Raw genomic sequence first — 21,593 nt, 5'->3', positions numbered from 1 at the left:
AGCGGAGTTGAATTTCTCTGCTGTCCCATCATCAGCCAGGCCATTCCCTCACAAACATCCCCCGTCCAGGTGGTGTTGGATGCAGACAATGCTGGGAAGTTCCACGAACCAAAGCTGGGATCCTGAACGGGGGAGCAGCAGCTCCAGAATGTTCCCGACCCTTTGGAGCAGCTGAAGGATTCACCAACAGGCTCAGAAATCTGGGAATGGTTCAGGGTCTGATTTGAGGTGACTCAGTGCTGATGGCTTCGATCAGAGCTCGGCTCCAGGTGTTCAGCCCTGAGGCAGGGAGGGCACTGAGCTCTGGGATCGAGGAATCCTGGAATGGGTTGGGTGGGAATGACCTCCAAGCCCATCCAGTGCCATGGGCCACTGTGCCAGGCTGCTCCCAGCCCCAATGTCCAGCCTGACCTTGGACATTCCAGGGATCCAGGGGCAGCCCCAGCTGCTCTGGGCACCCTGGGCCAGGGCCTGCCCACCCTCCCAGCCAGCAATTCCCAATTCCCAATCTCCCATCCAGCCCTGCCCTCTGGCACTGGGAAGCCATTCCCTGGCTCCTGTCCCTCCATGCCTTGGCCCCAGTCCCTCTGCAGCTCTCCTGGAGCCCCTTTAGGCCCTGCAAGGGGCTCTCAGCTCTCCCTGCAGCTTCTCCTCTCCAGGTGAGCACCCCCAGCTCTCCCAGTCTGGCTCCAGAGCAGAGGGGCTCCAGCCCTGGAGCAGCTCCGGGGCCTCTCTGGACTCTCTCCAGCAGCTCCAGGTCCTGCTGCTGTGTCCCCAGGGCTGGGGCAGCTCTGCAGGTGGGCTCTCACCTGAGGGGCACAGGGACAGGATCCCCCCTCCCCTGCTGGGATCAGCCCAGGACTGGGGGGGCTCTGGGCTGGGGCAGGTCCAGCTCTCACCCCCCCAACACCCCAAATCCTTCTCCCAGGGCTGCTCTGCATCCCTTCATCCCCCAGCCTGGGTTTGTGGCTGGAATTGCCCGAGCCAGGTGCAGGATTTGCCCCTGACTTCACCGGGTTTGCACAGAACCCTCCCTCCCAGCCGAGTGCGTTTTCATTCCAGTGCTTGTGGCAGTTTCAGAGTTTTCCTTTTAAAATTCGAATGGTTTTTCCTTCAGGAATCCAAATGGATTCCACCAATGGGAGATTGGGAAGGAATTGCTGGCTGGGAGGGTGGGGAGGGGCTGGAATGGAATTCCCAGAGCAGCTGGGGCTGCCCCTGGATCCCTGGCAGTGCCCAAGGCCAGGCTGGACACTGGGGCTTGGAGCAGCCAAGTGGACACAGTGGGAGGTGTCCCTGCCCGTGGAATGGGATGATCATAAAGGTCCTTCTAACCCAAATAAATCCAGGATTTGAAGGATTTTTGGCTCCCAGAACATCAGCATCACCTCCTCCAGGTCCCTGCCAGAGTCACTTGGTTCTCCTCATTTCAGCTTCCCCATGTAGTGGCAATAAAATAATAATTCCCAAGGAAGTGAAAAGCTGGAGCCTTTGGAATTTGCAGGAGAATCCGAGCCCTTCACAAGAGGTTGTGCTGCAGCTCCTCTCCCTGCAGAGCCGGGACCGTCCTCAGCAGCATTCCCAAGAGCTCGGAAAATGGGATTTAATGAGTACAGCAGGAGCAGCAATTGAAAGGAGCACTTTGAGAGCCCCACATTTGTAAGGAACAGCAGATCTAATAAAGAACGTCCTCACATTTCAACGAAACCCACGGAGATAATGGCAGCAAAAGGCTGCAAAATCAAACGTGTGTGGGCTTTCCGAAGAAGGGAAAGCCTGGTGGAAAGCCCGGGCTGATGGAGGGTGTGGGAAGGGAGGCAATCAGGGCTGCCTCTGCACAGGAAGGGAAAAGGCTGAAGCAGGTGGGAGCACAGCATAATTTTCCAGCTGGAAGAGAAAATTGCTGGTATTTATTCAGCTGAGTGATGTTTGCGTTCGAGATAAAGACCTGCAGGCTGGATGAGGGTGTTCGAGTGTGAAAAGGGGGAGAAGGATTTGTATATCACACAAATAACAGCGCTACAAACCCATTTTCGTGGAAGCACGGATGGGTTTGGGTTGGAAGGGACCTTAAAGGGATCCAGTCCCACCCCTCTGCCACACACAGGGACAATTCCCACCATCCCAGATTGCTCCAAGCCCCGTCCAACCTGGCCTGGGACACTTTTATGTTTCATATCAGATGAAATCTGGCTTAAACACAGCTCGTGGCTCCCTGCACGTTGTTCCACCTCCAGCAGGAAGCTCTCGGCACAGGGATCCCCCATCCCACCCCGGCACGACGCTCTCAGGGGCTCAGCTGTGCACAGGGAGCGGCACCAGGAGCTGGGAGATTTCTGCCAAGAAGGGTAAAATGAGAGTTTCGAGCTCAGCCGAGATGCCAGCAGAGCTCTCTGGGAGCACCTGGAGAAAATCACCTGGGACAGCACCAGCCCCAAGGCGAGAGAGGTTCCAATGATAGGATTTGGGAGCTAAATTTAACTGTGGGCACAGAAACACCACCAAAGTGAAACCCCAGGAGGAGATGCCATAAATAGGAATGGAGACACGGTTCCCTCGGCCCCGCAGAGACGGCACCTCGAAGGCAGAGGTTGGATGAAGTCAGGGCTGTGCTGGAGAAGGGGAGTGGCAGCTGGGCTTTGTGTGGCAGCCCGGGCACGGGGCCGGCGGGGATGGCCTCGTTCTGCCGGGGAAGCGGCGCAGCTCTGCCCACCCGCAGCTATTTCGGGTGAGCTTCGCACAGAAGCCGCCGGGTTTGGGGAACTTCCCCTGGGGTGGAGCTCGTGTGCTGCAGGCAGATGGAGAAATCAACTCCGGGCACGTCAAAAAGCAACGAAACAAAACCAATCCACCCCATTTCGGTGGTTTGCAGCACTGAGTAAACAACAAGAGTGTCCTCTGGCTGGGAGAGCTGGGAATGTTCCCCTGGAGAGGAGAAGCTCCAGGGAGAGCTGAGAGCCCCTTGCAGGGCCTAAAGGGGCTCCAGGAGAGCTGCAGAGGGACTGGGGCCAAGGCATGGAGGGCCAGGAGCCAGGGAATGGCTTCCCAGTGCCAGAGGGCAGGGCTGGATGGGAGATTGGGAATTGGGAATTGCTGGCTGGGAGGGTGGGCAGGGGCTGGAATGGAATTCCCAGAGCAGCTGGGGCTGCCCTTGGATCCCTGGAATGTCCAAGGCCAGGCTGGACATTGGGGCTGGAGCAGCCTGGGACAGTGGGAGGTGTGGAATGAGATGATCCTTGAGATCCCTTCCCTCCCAAACCATTCCATGTTCCCTCCCCCTGTGAAATATCCCCATTTATCACAAGCAGATCCTTTGAATTATTCCACAGATCCTGAGTCACCCATTTAATGGATGACAAATCCCTGACTTCTGAAAGCCTTCAAATAACGCAGGTTTGGGAAACGTGTGAGTCCATGAAACACTTCTATTTTTAAAGACAAGAACCCAGACGCTTCTGCCCGGATGAAACAGGAGCTGTGTAGGATTTTTCCAAGATATTCCAGCTATCAGCCCCTTCTCCAGCAGAACGTGACTAATGCTGCGTTAATTAGTGCGTGTTAATTATCCGTGTTCTTGTGTGCTGTTCCCAATCCCGGCTCTTTATAAACCCTGCCCATTCCAACGGGGGCCGAGGTTGTCTCCCAGCACTTCTCAGGGATCTCGGGATTTCTTCTGCCCCTGCTGAGACGTTCAGGACCAGCCTGGTCACCAATAACCCACCCTGGAAATCAATCTGGGTGAATTTTAACTAAATCAGGTTGGGAAACACCCAAAAATTCTTCACTGGAGGAGCTGGGAACTTTCCCTGGAGAACTTGGAGTGCTTCGAGGCGGTGGCATCAGCACTCCTGGCTGTTTGCATCCCCAAATCTGCCACAAACCGTAAGGAAATGGAACATTTTCCATAAATCCACGGAAATCGCGCATAAGTTCAGTGCGTTGCGGTGAAAAGAAAAGGGCTGAGGTTCGCTTGGAGCAGGAATTTTTCGGTGCAGAACTGAACGTGGAGCACCTGCTGGGTTTTCAGAGCGGGCTTTTTTCCCCCTAATTATCTCTGTATTAGTACACAAAGGGGGGGGGGATGGGTTCCCAGAGCAGATGGGAGGAAACCAGATTGGAGGGGGGACCACGGGATCCGGCAAAGCTGGGAAAAGGACACGGAGTTCTGCTGGAAGCGCTGCGTGCAGAGTCATTCCTGTTTATCCCTGGAACTCCTGCTCCTGGCTCGCAGCGGGCAGCAAAGCTGGGAACGGTTTCTGCCGGAAAGAATTCCAAATGCTCCGCGTGCTGCTGTTTAATCCTTGCGTTTTGCCCGTTCCCAGGTGTGGGAGCAGCTCCCAGCGCAGAACCCGGGGTTGGGCACACCACGGATGGTCCCTGGAGCCTGCAGCCGATCCCACAACATTCCTGGTTCTGTGGAGCTTTGAGGGAATTATCTCCAAGGACCGGAAGGGATCTGGGGGTGTTTCCAGGGGTGTAATTGGGAAAATTCCCAAAGTGTTGGCGTGGGAATGGATCTTCCGGGTCGTGGAGCCGCGTGGGCGTTGTAAGGTGTTCAGAGAGCTCAGTGCTGATGTTCTGGGAGCCAAAAATCCCTCAAATCCTGGAATTATTGGGGTTGGAAGGACCTCAAAGATCATCCCATTCCACCCCATTCCAAGGGCAGGGACACCTCCCACTGTCCCAGGGTGCTCCCAGCCTGGCCTTGGGCACTGCCAGGGATCCAGGGGCAGCCACAGCTGCTCTGGGAATTCCAGCCCAGCCAGGAATTCCTTCCCAAGATCCCATCCAGCCCTGCCCTCTGGCACTGGGAAACCATTCCCTGTGTCCTGTCCCTACTCCAAAGCCTGTCCCACTTTTCCTGTCAACCTCCATCAAGGATTGGGAGTGCCCTGCGGGGCTTTTCCCGCTTCCTCAGATTGAGCAAATGGGGAAAAAGGGTCAAAACCACAAAAAACTGGAAGGTGGCTGCCAAAGGTCTCCGTGTGGGGATAGTGGGGTGAGAATGATCCACGGCAGAGCGCCCTCATCCAGTGCTTTCCATTGGAATCTTGGCTGGAATTTCCTGCGCTGGCCTAAAAATGGGGGAATTCCCCTGGATCCCTGGCAGTGGCCAAGGCCAGGCTGGACACTGGGGCTGGAGCAGCCTGGCACAGTGGGAGGTGTCCAGGGGATGGCACTGGGTGACCTTTACGGTCCCTCCCAGCACTCCGTGATTCCGAGGGACACCGAAGGATCGGGAATCACAGCCTCTCTCAGGGATTGGCTTTTCCCGGTGATGAATCCGCCCGTGTAACCCATTCAGGGAAATATTCCTGAAGCATCACTTATCAAACCCCAGCGCTCGCCTCCTCGCCTTGGCAGCAGCAATTTTCCATGAAAAACCCGGAGCAATCCCATCCCATGGCACCAGCCCTGCCTTGGAGGCAGGGAATGTTGGGTTGGGGAATTCTGCCTCCAGAACGCTCCCCGTTCCCCCTGGGAAGCAGCAGCTCCGATGGCTTTTATTGGGAAAACCTCGGCGGACACAGCCGTGGTTTTCCTGCTGGGAAAAGCTTTTCCTGATGCCGGAATCCGGGAGGTTGTGTGGGACAGAGGGAAGGTGGGGATCGCTGCTCCTCTCTGCTCCTTGCAGCGCCAGGGCTTTGCCTGAATAACAGTGGAGATGGGAGAGCAGAGGGAGGGAATCCATCCCAGTTTTCCTGGGAATACAAGCTCTGGTTTTCCTTAGGTGTGCAGTGCTGCTGGTCCGTGTTTTTAATCAGAATCCACGGAATCCTGGAATGGTTTGGGTTGGAAAGGACCTCAAAGCCCATCCAGGGACACCTCCCACTGTGCCAGGCTGCTCCAGCCCCAATGTCCAGCCTGGCCTTGGACATTCCAGGGATCCAGGGGCAGCCCCAGCTGCTCTGGGAATTCCATTCCAGCCCCTGCCCACCCTCCCAGCCAGCAATTCCCAATTCCCAATCTCCCATCCAGCCCTGCCCTCTGGCACTGGGAAGCCATTCCCTGGCTCCTGGCCCTCCATGCCTTGGCCCCAGTCCCTCTGCAGCTCTCCTGGAGCCCCTTTAGGCCCTGCAAGGGGCTCGCAGCTCTCCCTGGAGCCTTCCCTTCTCCAGGGGAACATTCCCAGCTCTCCCAGCCTGGCCAGTCCTGATCCTTGCTTTATTTCCAGATGAAAACGATTGGCGGCAGAGCTCGGACAGAGCCACAACTCCTGGAATTACGGCTTCCACGCCTCCTTTGCCGTGGCAGGGCTGGGGCCGGATGGGATTTCAGTCCCTTCCCACCCAAAGCATTGCGGGATCCCGGGATTCTCCAGCAGGGAATTCCTGGCTCTGGGGTCACGCTGGGCCAGAGCCTTTCGTGCTGGGGCAGCCGAAGTTTCCTGCTGCACTCACAGGATTCCTCCGGGCCGCAGCGTTTATTCCAGGGAAAAGCGGGAAGGAGACGGCAGCGAGCGATGGATGAACGTGCGGGTGACAGCCGCTCCCAGCGCCTCCCTGGGGCTCTGCCGCCTCTGGGCTCCTGTGCCGCTGGAATCCGCTCCCGAAATTCCCTGGGAGGGATCCACGTCCCGGCAGCGATGCCGGCCTGGAGCACGGGCGGTTCCGGCAGGAATTGTCCTCTCTGGGTGTCTGCAGAAAGCAAACGCAGCCGGGGACAGCGCCGTGTCAGGGCAGAGTTCCCGGCGTGTGTCTGCTCCAGCGTCGGCTTGCATGGATTTGGGTTTGGTTCGTTTCATTTCATTGCATTTTTTATTATTGACTTTTCTTTTCTTTTACTTTATTTATTCATTTCAAATTTTATTTTATTACATTTTATTTTATTTTATTTTAATTTTATTTTATTTCATTTTATTTCATTTTTTATCTTTTCTTTTCTTTTTTCTTTCATTTCATTTCATTTAATTTTTTATTATTGTACTTTATTTTATTGTTTAATTTTTATTTTATTCCATTTTATTTTATTTTTATTTTTATTTATTTTATTTTATTTTATTTTGTTTTATTTTTGTCATTGTATTTTATTTTATTTCATTTTATTTCATTTTTATCTTTTCTTTTTCATTTCATTTCATTTCATTTTTAATATTGTATTTTTTTAATTTTTATTTTATTTTATTTTATTTTGTTTTATTTTTTGTTATTTTATTTTATTTTACTTCATTTCATTTTTATCTTTTCTTTTCTTTTTTATTTTATTTCATTTCATTTCATTTTTTATTATTTTATTTTATTTTAATGTATTACATTTTTTATTATTTTATTTTACTCCATTTTTATCTTTCATTCTTTTCTCTTCTTTTCTTTTCTTTTCTTTTCTTTTCTTTTCTTTTCTTTTCTTTTCTTTTCTTTTCTTTTCTTTTTTTCTTTTCTTTTCTTTTCCTTTTCCTTTTCTTTTCTTTTCTTTTTTCTTTTCTCCTCCATTTAATTTCATTTCATTTCATTTCATTTCATTTCGTTTCATTTTTTCTTATTTTATTTTATTATATTTTATTTTATTTTTTTATTCTTTATTATTTTATTTCATTTCATTTTTTATTATTTTATTTTATTCCACTTAATTTCATTTCGTTTTATTTTATTTTTTATGATTTTATTTCATTTTTAAAATTTTATTTTACTTTAATGGATTTGATTTGATTTTGTTTTGTTGTATTTTATTTTGTTCCATTTTCTTTTCTTTCATTTTCTTTTCTTTCACTTTCTTTTCTCTTCTTTTCCTTTTTTATTTTATTTTAATTTATTATAGGGGATGATCCCCAAGCTCCATCCCATCCCAAACCAATCCCATGAGGCCGTGAAAAATCTCCAGATAGAAAAACCAATTTCTCCTTGTCCAGCCATCAGTGAAGGATGACTTTTCCTTGGATTCAGTGCCTCTTTTGGAATTCCCAACCCATCAGCAGCAGATTCCGGGTGTTTCACGCTCCCATCCCCTCCGTGGCTCCATTCCTGTGGGAGGGAATGCCGAGCCCACGGAGGGATAACGAAGGGAGCGTTAACGAAGGGAGGGCTCGTTAGTAATCCCTCGTTAGCCTCACGTTAAGGCTCTCACACGGATTTAATGCTCGCCTTGATCTTTCCATACCCATGAAGAAGCCTTCATGGATTTCCCTGCTGCCCTCGTTCCTCCTGGGCTCGTCAGGCTGCGTTTATGAATCCCCGCGGAGCTTCCCGCAGCCCTCGTTCCGCAGCCCTCCCGCGCTCCTGGAGGGCCGCGGCTCCACCGGGACGGCTCCCGGCTCATTCCAGGGATCGCTTCCTCGGGGTTCACTCTGTCCCTGCTTGTGTTCGCTTCACATAAGCGCCTCAGTGTGGCTTGCTCCGTGTTTTCCTGGCTGGGCAGGAGAGGGGGTTGGAATGGACACAAATCCCGGCTCTGGTTGTATCCCAGACTTTGCTGCCGCCGCTGGGAAATGGAATAAGGAGAGGGAACGGAAGCAGGATGGGAAATCCCTGTAAATCCCGATAAATTTATGGCACTGTGCTGTGGGGTTTGTGTCCCAGAGCAATCCAGCTGTCTCAAAAAGAAGAGAGGTCGTCGATTTTTCCATCCCTGGAAGCGTCCAAGGCCAGGCTGGATTGGGCTTGGAGCACCCTGGGATAGGGGAAGTTCCCTGCCCACGGCAGGGGTGCGATGGGATGAGCTTTGGTCCCTTCCCACCCCAACCAGTCTGGGATTTGCTGATCAAAATGGGAAAATCGCTCTAAATTGGGGTGAAACCTGGGCCAGATTTGTCTTCCAGAGCAATCCAGCTGTTTGCAAAAGACGAGGAGAAATCAAATAATTCCCTTTTTCCAGGTAAACTCATGAGGATCTGTAAAATTCCGCTGGGGGCTCCTGGCGCTGATTCCCATGCTGGAATATTTTCTCCAGCCAGCCTGGGTTGGGTTTGAGCTTTGCTGCAGCACAGGAAGGGTGGGATAATTTGAATTATTTGAGATAATTTGAATGATTTGAGGTAATTTGAATGATTCGAGGTAATTTGACTGATTTGAGGTAATTTGAGTTATTTGTAATTTCCACAAGAACCCAGTGATGGCCCCGTTGGGATCTTAAAAACCGGGATTTGTGTAAGTCACAAACGACGGGGAAGGATCCAATCCTGGTTTAAATTTGTGTAAAATACAAAAATAAACTTTAAAACAGTGGATAAATTTCGGAGCAGTCCTGATGACACAGGCCTGGAGGGACAGGACACAGGGAACGGGATTTGGGAAGGAACTCCTGGTTGGGCTGGAATTCCCAGAGCACCTGTGGCTGCCCCTGGATCCCTGGGAGTGCTGGAGCACCCTGGGATCGTGGACTCCATGTCAGGGGGTGAAACTTCTGAAATCTGGGGTTGAAGACCCAAAATAATTTTGGGGATGGTGGAGTCACTCACTGAGGATCAGAAGGGTTGAGATCGTTCCCGTTCAGAGCTTCGGCCCTGGGAAAGCGACGACCTCGCATCCCTCAGCTGGGAACATCCATAGAAATCTCCGGCATTTGGGAACTCCTTTAAGGGCTGGGGAAGCCTCTGGAGCTGGGATGAGGGCTGGACGTCCAGTGGAGTAAAATTGGTGAGGAATTCTTCCGGGATTTGCCTGGAAAAAGTTGCTCTGGGATCCGCCGGGGCTGAGCGAGGGCAGCGGGATAAACCCTTGGGATTTGTGGTGGGTTTGTTTTTATCCTCCACGCACTGGAATTAAACCTGGCTTAGCAAGACCCGGCCTTACGCAGATTTATGAGCACTATTAACGAGGGAATGAGTTTCTTCTCCGTATTCCAGCTGTTCTGATCCTTCCCCCGGATCTTCTCTGCTCCCGTTGTTTCCTGAATGGTGACAAACCCGGGGAAAAGCTGGATTTGTGTCCCCAGTCCTTCATCTCGGATTTGCAGGGTTTTTCTTTCCCCTCAGAGGCCCCATAACTTCATTCCTGTGGGAAAGAGGCAGCTCAGGGAGCCCTGGGCTGTCATTCCCTGTTCCAGGGGCGCTCATTACACTGAGCTCCACTGATTAAAGCTTTGCTCGTTAACTTCATCTGCCCGTTCCTGCTGACAGCCCTGGCACGGCCAGGCAGTGGGATGGCTCGGGAATGCTGGAAGCGGGATCCAACCGTTCCGTCTGGCTGCGGGGACCGAGCTGCTCAGGGAGAGGTTTTGATTCCCCTGGAAAACGGGAATTAATGGGAGCTCTCCGGGAAGCTTTTCCATCCCAAACACCCAGTTCCGGGTTGGTGTTGGAGCAGGGCGGGGTTTTCCCATCAGCTTTTGGGCTTTTCCCACTTGGAGGACTTGGGGTTTAGAGAGGTTCCCTGGGATTGGAACTGTGGAGTCATGGAATGGTTCGGGTGGGAAGGGACCTTAAAGCCCATTCCAGCTCCTGGTGACGCCTTCCAGCTTCCAAACCCCGTCCAGCCTGGCCTTGCCATGGCAGGGGTGGCACTGGATGGACTTGAAGGTCCTTTCCCACCCAAACCATTCCAGGATTCCGTGGGCTTCCACCAGGAATTCCAGCTCCCACCAGGAATTCCATCTGCCACCCGAAATTCCACCTCCCACCAGGAATTCCACCTTCCACCAGAAATTCCATCTCCCACCAGGAATTCCATCTCCCACCAGGAATTCCACCTCCCACAGAAATTCCACCTCCCACCAGAAATCCCACCTCCCACCAGGAATTCCATCTCCCACCAGGAATTCCACCTCTCACCAGGAATTCCATCTGCCACCCGAAATCCCACCTTCCACAGGAATTCCATCTCCCACCAGGAATTCCACCTTCCACAGAAATTCCATCTCCCACAGAAATTCCATCTCCCACCAGGAATTCCATCTCCCACCAGGAATTCCACCTTCCACAGGAATTCCATCTCCCACCAGGAATTCCACCTCTCACCAGGAATTCCATCTCCCACCAGAAATTCCATCTCTTACCTGAAATTCCACCTTCCACCCGAAATTCCACCTTCCACAGAAATTCCATCTCCCACCAGGAATTCCACCTTCCACAGAAATTCCATCTCCCACCAGGAATTCCATCTCCCACCAGGAATTCCACCTTCCACCAGGAATTCCATCTCCCACCAGGAATTCCACCTTCCACAGAAATTCCATCTCCCACAGATATTCCACCTCCCACCAGGAATTCCACCTTCCACCAGAAATTCCATCTCCCAGCAGGAATTCCATCTCCCAGCAGGAATTCCACCTCCCACCCGAAATTCCACCTCCCACAGAAATTCCACCTCCCACCAGGAATTCCACCTTCCACAGAAATTCCATCTCCCACCAGGAATTCCACCTTCCACAGAAATCCCACCTCCCACCAGGAATTCCATCTCCCACCAGGAATTCCACCTCCCACAGAAATTCCATCTCCACCAGAAATTCCATCTCCCACCAGAAATTCCATCTCCCACCCAAAATTCCATCTCCCACCAGAAATTCCATCTCCCACCAGAAATCCTACCTCGCACCAAAATTCCATCTCCCACCCAAAATTCCATCTCCCACCAGGAATGCCATCTCCCACCCAAAATTCCATCTCCCACCAGAAATCCCACCTCCCACCAAAATTCCACCTCCCACCGAAATTCCACCTCCCACCGAAATTCCACCTCCCACCAGCCCAGGCCGCTCAGCTGCCCTCGGTGAGCTCTGTGTGTCCAGTATTTTTTCCAGGAATTCACCATTCCTGGCCACGGTCTCCAGCTCAACTCCTCCTCCTTATCCAAGGACGCTTAACCCAAAGGTCTCGATTTAGAGTTGAACTCATTTCTTGTTTCTTCTCTTCCCACCACACATCAAAGCCTGGAGAAAACTCCCAGCTCTCTCCCAGACTTCCATCTCTGGCTCTTGTCCCCGTGATACAATTCCATGGCTCTCTCCGAAGTTCTCCAGCCCCTTCTCCTGGTGCTCCAGGATTTCTCAGCCCCAGACACGCCCTAGGCCCTCCAGGTCTTGTGAGGGCCCCAGAACTGCCCCCAGGATTTGAGATGGGGCCTCACCAGTGCTGGATCTGCTGGAATTCCAAGCGAAGGGGAGAGCTGGAGATGGGATGAGCCGTTCCTGGAGCGCTTTTGGGGACGGCAGCAGCTCGGGAGCACCCGGGAACCTCACGGGGACAACTCCCTTCACCTTCCATCCAGGGAAAAGCTCTGAGTCCCTTCCCAATCCGCTTTCATTCCCCGTTTGCATTGGAAGAAGTCCCTACAAACGCCCGACGGTGGAGCTGGATGCTCCTCAAAACCTCTCCGGTTTTTGCCGTTTTCCTCCGCGGATGGAAACGTTGGGATTTTTCCGCAGGCTCTCGCTCCCCCTCGTGCATGCACGGGGCTCTTGCAGCCTCTCGGCTGGAATTCGTCCCATTCCCTCCTTCTTCCAACAGCCCAGCTTTGATCCCATCCTTGTGGCACTGAATCGTGCCCGGCTTTTCAGCAGGAATGGCAATCCCTGGATTTTTGGGGATGTGGACAATAATTCCTAATTCCTGCTCTCCGCTCAGGCCTTCGGTTATGGAAGTTTTATGTTTACTGAGGGTTGAGCTGTTCTTGGCTCTGAAACTCATCCCTAAGTGATTTATTAATCAAAGCAGCCTTGAAAAGCTTTTCCTAATTGTTATCCCTTTTCCTGGAGCCGGGACTTGGAGCAGCTTTCCGAGCCCATCACTGCTGGTATTGCCTGGACTTTTTAATTCTAAACCTTGGTTTGAGTCAGGGATGTTGGAAACCACCACCCACAGGTCAGGGAGCATCGGGGAGGTTTTGTTCCGGTGTTTCCACGTCTGACACGGAGGGGTCGTGGGAGGGAAGGAGGAAAACCTGATTTCCTCATTCTGACCTAAAGCTGCACTTCTGAAACGTAAAAAATAACTTAAATATTTTTTTAGTTTGGTTTTTTCCCTAAATTAAGGTTGTTGGGCCCAGATGGGAAGCGATGGGAACTCACCTCTTATGCTGAAACTCCTGATCCCAGAGATGATCCCAGACTTGAAAGGTTTGCCGTGGCAAGTGGAAACAACTCGGGGTTTAATAGATTGGAATGTTTGGTTGGATCAAACTTTCCAGGAAGGTCTCAGGGGATCAAGTCCAGCAGGGCCACCTGGAGCAGGCTGGCCAGGAGCAGATCCCTCCTCAGGTGTTGGGTTTCTCCAGGGATGGAGCCTCCACGGCGTCGCTGTCCCAGAGCAGCGTCACCCTCCCAGGAAAACAGGGAATTTTTTAGTGGTGCACTGGAATTCCTCGCGTTCCTGTTTCTCCCTGGTGGCTCCTGCCCACTCAGGGGTCACCACGGAGGAGATCCTGGCTTTGTCCTCTCCTCCCCTCAGGTGTTGGCACTGTCCAGGTCCTCTTGTGCCGAGATCTCCTCGCTCCAGGCTGAGCATTCCCAGCTCTTGGCGTCTCCAAGGGACGCTCCCCTCCTGTGCCCATCACCCTGCTCCTGCCCTGGGCTCGCTCCAGGGTGTTCCTCTCCTGTCCTGCCATGCCCAGCACTGGGCACAGCGGTGGGGACGGGGAGAGGGGGCAGGTGGGGCTTCTGTGGGAACCTTCCAGAAGCTCCATGTTGGACCCACCACTGGCCAGAGCTGGATCCATCAGGGATGGTGGGAGCAGCGTGGGATAAAACGTCGCACAAGGGAAAACAAAACCAACAGCACGGGAGGGAGGATGAGAAGATGTGGGAGGAGCAGCTCCCCAGTGATGGAGGAGGGGCAGGAGCTGCTCCAGGTGCTGGAGCAGAGATTCCCAGATTCCCAGGCTGTGGAGAGGCAGCGGAGCCCTGGAGCCCAGGGAGCTCCGTGGTGGAGCAGAGATCCACCTGCAGGCCCTGGAGGAGCCCACAGCAGAGCAGGGAATGCCTGAGGGAGGCTGTGATCCCATGGGAATCCCTGCTGGAGCAGGGTCCTGGCAGGAGCTGGGGATCCATGGAGAGAGGAGCCCACGCTGGAGCCGATTCCTGGTGGGATTTGTGACCCCACAGGGACCCCAGGCTGGAGCAGTTCCTGAGGGACTGAGCCCATGGCAAAGGGATCCAGGCTGGAGCAGTTCCTGAGGGACTGAGCCCATGGCAAAGGGATCCAGGCTGGAGCATTCCTGAGGGACTGAGCCCATGGCAAAGGGATCCAGGCTGGAGCATTCCTGAGGGACTGAGCCCATGGCAAAGGGATCCAGGCTGGAGCATTCCTGAGGGACTGAGCCCATGGCAAAGGGATCCAGGCTGGAGCATTCCTGAAGGACTGAGCCCATGGCAAAGGGATCCAGGCTGGAGCAGTTCCTGCAGGACTGAGCCCATGGCAAAGGGATCCAGGCTGGAGCATTCCTGAGGGACTGAGCCCATGGCAAAGGGATCCAGGCTGGAGCATTCCTGAGGGACTGAGCCCATGGCAAAGGGATCCAGGCCGGAGCAGTTCCTGAGGGACTGAGCCCATGGCAAAGGGATCCAGGCTGGAGCATTCCTGAAGGACTGAGCCCATGGCAAAGGGATCCAGGCTGGAGCATTCCTGAGGGACTGAGCCCATGGCAAAGGGATCCAGGCCGGAGCAGTTCCTGAAGGACTGAGCCCATGGAAAAGGGACCCATGTTGGAGCAGTTCCTGAAGGACTGACCCCATGGAAAAGGGATCCATGTTGGAACAATTCCTGAAGGAATGACCCCATGGAAAAGGGATCCAGGCTGGAGCATTCCTGAAGGACTGAGCCCATGGCAAAGGGATCCAGGCTGGAGCATTCCTGAAGGACTGAGCCCATGGCAAAGGGATCCAGGCTGGAGCATTCCTGAAGGACTGAGCCCATGGCAAAGGGATCCAGGCTGGAGCATTCCTGCAGGACTGAGCCCATGGCAAAGGGATCCAGGCTGGAGCATTCCTGAGGGACTGAGCCCATGGCAAAGGGATCCAGGCTGGAGCATTCCTGAGGGACTGAGCCCATGGCAAAGGGATCCAGGCTGGAGCATTCCTGAGGGACTGAGCCCATGGCAAAGGGATCCAGGCTGGAGCATTCCTGAAGGACTGAGCCCATGGCAAAGGGATCCAGGCTGGAGCATTCCTGAGGGACTGAGCCCATGGCAAAGGGATCCAGGCCGGAGCAGTTCCTGAAGGACTGAGCCCATGGCAAAGGGATCCAGGCTGGAGCATTCCTGAAGGACTGAGCCCATGGCAAAGGGATCCAGGCTGGAGCATTCCTGAGGGACTGAGCCCATGGCAAAGGGATCCAGGCTGGAGCATTCCTGAGGGACTGAGCCCATGGCAAAGGGATCCAGGCTGGAGCAGTTCCTGAGGGACTGAGCCCATGGGAGAGACCCCACGGGGGAGGAGCGAGCGGAGGAAGGAGCAGCAGAGGCTGCGTGTGATGAGGTGACCACAGGTCCCATTCCCTGTCCCCATGTGCTGATCTGGAGGTAAAGAAAACAGGCTCCTGTCGTACCTGGGAAAGTTCAGGTTGGATATTGGGAGAATTCCTTCCTGGAAAAGGTTGTCCAGCCCTGGCACAGGGGTGGAGTGCCCATCCCTGCAGGGATTTCCAAGCTGCGTGGATGTGGCACTTGGGGACGTGGGCAGCGCTGGCCTGGGCAGTGCTGGGAATGGTTGGAACTCCATGGGCTCCAAGGGCTTTTCCAACCTCAATGATTCCATGTTTTCCATGGAAGAGGGAATGCCCCGTGTGCAGGACAGCGAGCGCTCTGGGAAGCCCTTCAGCTCCCTGGGAATATCCAGTGCTGTGGAAATCCCACACTCCGGCTTTTTCCTGGCCCCAGCTTAATGTTCTTGGAGACGGGAATGGGATGGGCTCAAGGCAGCAGCGACCGGAAGCTTCTTTCAGTCTGGAAGGGGGAATTTGCCACCAGTGGGAAAACATCGCCCCAGATACAGCCAACTCCAGGACATTCCCTGCAGGGAACGGGAATTCCAAGGGAGGAAAAGAAGGTGGATGTTCCCAGCCCCACCCTGCACCCTGGCGCTGATGACATTCCAAAGAGGGCTCCAAAAGCTCGTGGAAGCGTGGAATTTTGAGCGGAGCAGCGAGTTTCAGTTAAACCGAAGCCACAACTGAGTTCTCGTCTCTGCGAAGGGTCGGGATTGTGTTCGGATCCCAGTCTGGATGTGGAATTGTGCCGCTGCAGGAGCGGGAGATCCCTTTCCAAATGTTCCTTCTGCTCAGCAGAGGGAGCTGCAGCCCTTCCAGCAGCTCCATGCCCGCTCTTCCCGGGATTGCGCTGAACGCCGGTCCTTTAAAAGCGTCCACCTTGGAATGTGGAGCTCATTTTGAACCGGATCGAGTTGGAGCTGAACTTCGGTCAGGATTTGAGGTGTCCCTGCGCTCTTCAAGTTGAGGTTGCAGGAACTTTTGATGGTGCCAAATGAAATCCTCGTTGCTGGACACATCCAGGTCTAAATCCAGGCGGGACATCGCTGCCGGATCCGTGGGGATATCGGAATTCTGGGGACGGGACCATCGGCAGGTGATGGATGGACGCGTGCTCCACGCCGCGGCCGGGTTGGTCCTGACTCAAACCCTGAGCAGAGCTGAGGTCGGTGGGAAATCAGGGCTGTGAAACTGGGCTGGATCTGAGCCTTTCCCTGGCGCGGGACTTGGAGCAGGAATGAGGAACCCATCGCTGCCCCGAGCGCGAGGCCGGATCCTGAGGGACCCCTCCGCTGGGGGATCTGGCCCTGGAGGTTCTGTGAGCTGGGGGGCTGGGCTGGTGCATCCCACAGCATTCCCAGGTGTGAGCGTGGAGGGATCCGCACTGGGGCATCCCTGTGCATCCCACAGCATCCCTGTGCATCCCACAGCATTCCTGTGCATCCCACAGCATTCCCAGGTGTGAGCGTGGAGGGATCCACACTGGGGCATCCCTGTGCATCCCACAGCATCCCTGTGCATCCCACAGCATTCCTGTGCATCCCACAGCATTCCCAGGTGTGAGCGTGGAGGGATCCGCACTGGGGCATCCCTGTGCATCCCATGGCATCCCTGTGCATCCCACAGCATTCCTGTGCATCCCACAGCATTCCCAGGTGTGAGCGTGGAGGGATCCACACTGGGGCATCCCTGTGCATCCCACAGCATCCCTGTGCATCCCACAGCATTCCTGTGCATCCCACAGCATTCCCAGGTGTGAGCGTGGAGGGATCTGCACTGGGGCATCCCTGTGCATCCCACAGCATCCCTGTGCATCCCACGGCGTTCCCAGCTGTGAGCATGGAGGGATTTATACTGGGGCATCCCTGTGCATCCCACAGTGTTCCCAGGTGTGAGTGTGGAAGGATCCACACTGGGGCATCCCACAGCATCCCACAGCATTCCCAGCTGTGAGCGTGGAAGGATTTGTACTGGGGCATCCCACAGCATCCCTGTGCATCCCACGGCATTCCCAGCTGTGAGCCTGGAAGGATTTGTACTGGGGCATCCCACAGCATCCCACAGCATTCCCAGCTGTGAGCCTGGAAGGATTTGTACTGGGGCATCCCACAGCATCCCTGTGCATTCCCAGCTGTGAGCCTGGAAGGATTTGTACTGGGGCATCCCACAGCATCCCACAGCATTCCCAGCTGTGAGCCTGGAAGGATTTGTACTGGGGCATCCCACAGCATCCCACGGCATTCGCAGCTGTGAGCATGGAAGGATTTGTACTGGGGCATCCCTGTGCATCCCACAGCATTCGCAGCTGTGAGCCTGGAAGGATTTGTACTGGGGCATCCCACAGCATCCCACGGCATTCCCAGGTGTGAGCGTGGAGGGATCCACACTGGGGCATCCCACAGCATCCCACAGCATTCCCAGCTGTGAGCATGGAAGGATTTGTACTGGGGCATCCCTGTGATTCCCACAGCATTCCCAGGTGTGAGCGTGGAAGGATTTGTACTGGTGCATCCCTGTGATTCCCACAGCATTCCCAGCTGTGAGCCTGGAAGGATTTGTACTGGGGCATCCCTCTGCATCCCTGTGCATTCCCAGCTGTGAGCGTGGAAGGATTCACCAGCGGAGATGTGGGACGGCGGCGCCGGCGCCTTCCAGCTGCCCGAGTGGATGGTGAGTTACCGACCTGCTCCTTTTAGCCAGCTGAATTCCTGGAGGGAACTTCAGGACACGAAGGCATTTAGCTGGAACGAGGCTCGTTAAGGTGGGGAATTAACGAGCCCCGTCCTTTGGCAGCGTTTTTTGCCTCGTAATTAACAGCCAAGGCACGGGGGATGATTTGGTCACCCCAAATCCGTGGTATTAACAACTAATTTTTATAGGAATTTGGGACTGGCGGGGAGGAGAGTTGGGGCAGAATCCACAGCGTGTTCCCAGAGATTGGGAATTTCATCTCAGATCCATCTTTTCACCGTAGTTTTTACCATCAATTTACATTCTGTTGTTGGAATAAAACCTCTAAAACTTGGGGCGACGAGTGCTCCTCACTGGGGTGGTTAAAGAGTTTAGAATGGATACCAGGTACTAAAATACACTTTTCTTTGCTTCTCCGGCGGGAAGAATTCCCAAAGCAGCCAAAAATAAAATGACATTGCTCCAAAAACCTGGCAGGGCTCGGAAGGCAGAAGGTTCCGTGCCTGGGATTGGCTCCGCGTGTCCCCCGGGGCTTTGTCGGTGTCGTGTGGCCCGAAAATGGACCAATATTTGTTATTTCTTCCTGTATTTCTGCTCACATCTCCAGTTCCTGGATTTGAAGTTGTCCTTCCTGGGAGTTCTAAAAATACTTGGATCGGTGCATGATAAAAAGTTGGAATTCTGGTGCTCCTACAAAGTATTCGATATTTGTTTACAAATAATATCCGTGCACTGCATTCAGGTATCATTATTCCCCTTGGAATCCAGCTTTATGTTCCCTGCTATCCCTTTCTTAATTCTACGGATTTTACTGTAGAATTCCGGTTTATTCTGCCTCTGGCTCGTTTTTTTTTTTTGTTTGCAGCACGATTCTTTCAGCCTTCCCCGAAATTGTATCACATTTCCACATCAACAACCAGGGAACGAGCTTTGCATTTAAGGGTTATCCGTGACAAACTCGGCATCACTCACAGCTTCTTTTACTGCTTCAACAATTCCACCCGTTCATTCATTTCAGAGGTGCATTTTTCCTTGGGAAAAGCCCAGAGTTCGTGGAGTTCTCCTTAAAAACAAAACCTCTCCCTGTGCCTCCATCCCCTCCTCTGATTTTCCCGTGATGGATTCGGTGCCGCTGGGATCAGGGTCAAGTGGCAAAAACTTGATTTAAATAGACTTTTTTTTTTTTTTACCTTACGGCCTCAGTAATTTCCTTTTCCAGCGTGGTTTTATGATTTTATGGATGGTTTAAAGCTGCTGTGGCATGGAATCCGTCTCCAGAGGGCTCGGGGTCGTGTCCTGCAGCGATGTTTTTAATCAGGATTTTAACTCGGCTCGTTCGCATTTTATGTGGCTCCTCGGGTCAGCGTGGGAGGGAGCAGCCACATTGCAAGAAATAATTAGCCTGAGCTCTAAATTGCTCATTATCTTTACGGTCATTATTCCAAACAGTCTTTTAGGTCTTAATGTTCTTGCCGAGTCCCTGCTTTTACCTCAGCCCACCTCTTATTATTAACCAAATATTGGAAAATTACATTAGCAGTGAAGAATAATAATAATAATAATAGTAATAATAATAATAATAATTCCTTTGGATTGCTTCTTGGGAAAACGGGTTAAAATGTGGGTTCTTCCACATTTTGGGACTCTGATGGAATCACAGAATCCCAAGGTTGGAAAATCCCTCGGAGCCCATGGAGTCCAACCATTCCCCACCACTGCTCCATGTCCCCAGGTGCCGCCTCCACACAGCTTTGAAACTCCTGCTGGGATGGGCACTCCAAACCTCCCTGGGCAGCTGTGCCAGGGCTGGACAACCTTCCTTTCCCAAATCCTGTGGCTAAAACCAGCTTGAACCTGCACATTCCCGGAGTGTTTTCCCAGAAGGAAGATGCCGAAGGGTTAAGCCTGTTTGTTAATCCTGGAGCCCAGCTCCGTGCGACCTTTGGAGATGCGGAATCGGAAACGCTCTGAGCTCTGGTGAAATTCCCGGCTCAGCCAGGATCCCACATCGATTTAACCCATGTGAAACTCTGGAATGAGCGGGTTTGGACAGTCCCTTTCTTGGAATGATATGATCCGGGCTCGGTGGGTGGCTGAGGAGAGCAGAGCTGAGGGTTGGAGCTCATTCCCAGCACGGAGAGGATCCGGCATCACCGGTGCCGCGGGAGGAGCTGGGCTCCTGCCGACACCCGCTGTCCCCAGCGCCTCTCGGGTGTCACGGGGAAAAGGGAGCAGGAGGTGAAGGATCCGCCTTGGCAGCTCCAGTGCTGCGGGAAGCAAACTTTTCCTTCATGAATAGGGATGGGAGGGAAGCGGGAGGAGGTTTGGAGGCTCTGGTGGGACATCAGGACAGTGACTTTGGTCCCCTCAGTGCTGGTCCCACAAAATCGCTTCTCCTCCAGTCTTCGCCCTTCGCCATCCAAAAAAAGGTAAATTGATTTTATCTCTTTGCATCATCACTGGATGAGGCGTTTTTCCACTGGGAAAAGACTTCCCAGGACGTTTGTCACCGAGCAGTGGCACTTCTCCAAGGCCACCACCTCATCCTGCTGTTCCATCCACAAAACGCTGCGTTTTAACTCACTCCACGTGGAAATTTAACTTCCCAAGTTCTTTGCAGGTGGATTTGGAAGTTGATAGCAATGCTGGTGCCGCTTAATCCCACAAATAAAAGCATTGTTTTCTCCCTTTGTTCCCTGGAAAAAAAGAAATATCCGTGGCCAAGAATCAATGAAAGACGTTCTCACTACAGAACAATTTACTGGGATGGAGCGTAGTTCTCCCTGGTTTTATTTGACTGACCCACGATTTACAGAAGATTCCTGAGCTCTGGGGTGGAGATGAAGCAAAAACCTCTGATTTTAGCATTTTTATGGAATATTGGTTCTTCATTTTAGTGTGTCGGACTCAACCTTCACTGAGGGAAAAACAAAGGCTTTATTTTTCCCCGGGAAAAGCCTTTGCGTTTAGGTATTTTGATGTGAAAACCTGCTGGAAAAGGAGTCTGTGCTTTGGTGTTCCCATAAAATGAGGGGTTTTCCCCCTTTGAAGGCTTTGAGTTGATTTACGCTGAGCTGAAGTCGTGTCTCCCTGAGGATTTTGCAGGAAAAGGTTCGTGGATAATGTGGAAAATGAAAAATCCTCCTGGAAAACACAACTTTGGCCACAGTGTCAATTGAGAAAAACAGTGCTGATCCCAGATTCTTATTCCCTGACATATTTCCATATTGGAAATACTCCATATTTCCATTTCCCAGTTGTTCTACAACTCTGGAATTCTGGGGAGGGTTTTCCCTCCTTTTTTTTTCCCTCCCATCCATTCCTCCAGGAGTTGCTTTCATGTAGCTCAGGAATTCGTACTCTTTTAGTGGATTCCTTGAAATTTTCCCTGGAGATGAAAAACGCCATCGAGGGCTGCAGCTGGCAGGAAAATTGGAAAGAATTTTCCCTGGCAGCGTTTTCCATCCTCGGGATGAGTGTTGAGGAGCAGGATCAGATCCGATCCGTGGTGAATCCGGGCTAAATCAGGTGTAAATCAGGTGTACAAAAC

The 21,593-nt window shown here is 52.7% G+C and overlaps 1 protein-coding gene across 2 annotated transcripts in view; it reads left to right on the top strand.

The window, feature by feature from the left end:
- The window catches only part of AHCYL2 (adenosylhomocysteinase like 2), a 79,498-nt gene that overhangs the window by 27,848 nt on the left and 30,057 nt on the right, over nt 1-21,593 (top strand). The window lies entirely within an intron of this gene.

The sequence above is a fragment of the Corvus moneduloides genome, chromosome 4 (assembly GCF_009650955.1).
Source record: "Corvus moneduloides isolate bCorMon1 chromosome 4, bCorMon1.pri, whole genome shotgun sequence".
NCBI lineage: Eukaryota > Metazoa > Chordata > Aves > Passeriformes > Corvidae > Corvus > Corvus moneduloides.
Note: the sequence above shows the minus strand (reverse complement) of the source record. Positions and strands in the feature narration are given on the sequence as shown.